This window comes from Oryzias melastigma, linkage group LG18 (assembly GCF_002922805.2).
Source record: "Oryzias melastigma strain HK-1 linkage group LG18, ASM292280v2, whole genome shotgun sequence".
Classification (NCBI taxonomy): Eukaryota; Metazoa; Chordata; class Actinopteri; order Beloniformes; family Adrianichthyidae; genus Oryzias; species Oryzias melastigma.
This window is the reverse complement of record NC_050529.1, coordinates 3110906-3112073: the sequence shown is the minus strand read 5'-3', so window position 1 is coordinate 3112073 and position 1168 is coordinate 3110906.

The window sequence follows — 1168 nt, the reverse complement described above, 5'->3', positions numbered from 1 at the left end:
GCTGATGGATTCTAATACAGCTACCGCCATGTCTGACAAAAACCATAGCGCCACTCCAGGTCCTTTCCACTGTGCACAGTCAACTCTTTTGTAATAAACTTTGTCTCCCGGTTCATACTTCTCATCAGCTGTTTCTTTAGTGCTCTTCGTATTCTCTCTGAACATTCTGCTTCTGTAAATGCCTTTCTTGCTATGTGCAGAGCAGAAATATCTTTAGCAACCCATTCACTTTTGTTGTGCCCTCCAGGGCAGGCGGTTTGTCAATAAGCACTGATGGTAGCTTAGGGTTCTGTCCAAAAACCAGCTGATGTGGACTGTAACCATGGACGCTGTGCACACAGTTCTTTGCCATAAGAGCCCAGTCCATTGCTGTACTCCAGTCACATCCAGTACTTCTTTTCACTTTCATTATGATCTCCGTCAGCGTCCATTGTTCCATGGACTGTATGCAGGTGTTGTCTTAACTTCCATGTTGAAGTTTTCAGCCATGTCTCTCACTTCTTCATTGTTAAATTCACCCTATTCTCGCTGAACAGCTTTTGTAGTGGGCCATGCACACTGATCCCGTCATGAATGAAGTGTTTGACTATTTCAGATGACTTTTTTGTAGTCAGTACACTTCCTGTACTGAAACGAGTGAACTGATCAATGATGTGTAGGTACCACACCCCTGGTTCAAGCTCTTGCAGATCTACAGCAATAGTCTCGTTATATGTTGCTGCCAATGGCAACCCGACAGCAGGTCTTGGTTTAACTTTAGTATGTTTTTGACATGTTTCACATTGACTTAAAATTTTTTCCAACAAGCTGTTGCACTCTCCGTCTGTGTTGCCAGAACTGTTCAGAAGTCTTTGCCGTTTTTCAGTAGAAGCATGTCCAAATTGCTTATGTTTCTTTAAAACTTTCATTTTCTCATTTGTGTTCATTTTGTCTGTGACTTTCAATATTTCTTCTTCAGCATTAGCCATTATCTGATCCATATCTGCAGATTTCTTGTCTTCAGGATTCACAGTGTTTACACAATAATCTCCCGAACTTGTAAAGTCAAGCCTAATAGGCTGATTGAACATCACTGCACTGTTCTTTTCCATGTCTAAAACCGTCCCTGCTCCTGATTTCTCGCAGAGAAATCAGGAGGTGCCCTGTTAAGGCCTTCTCACCAATTTTA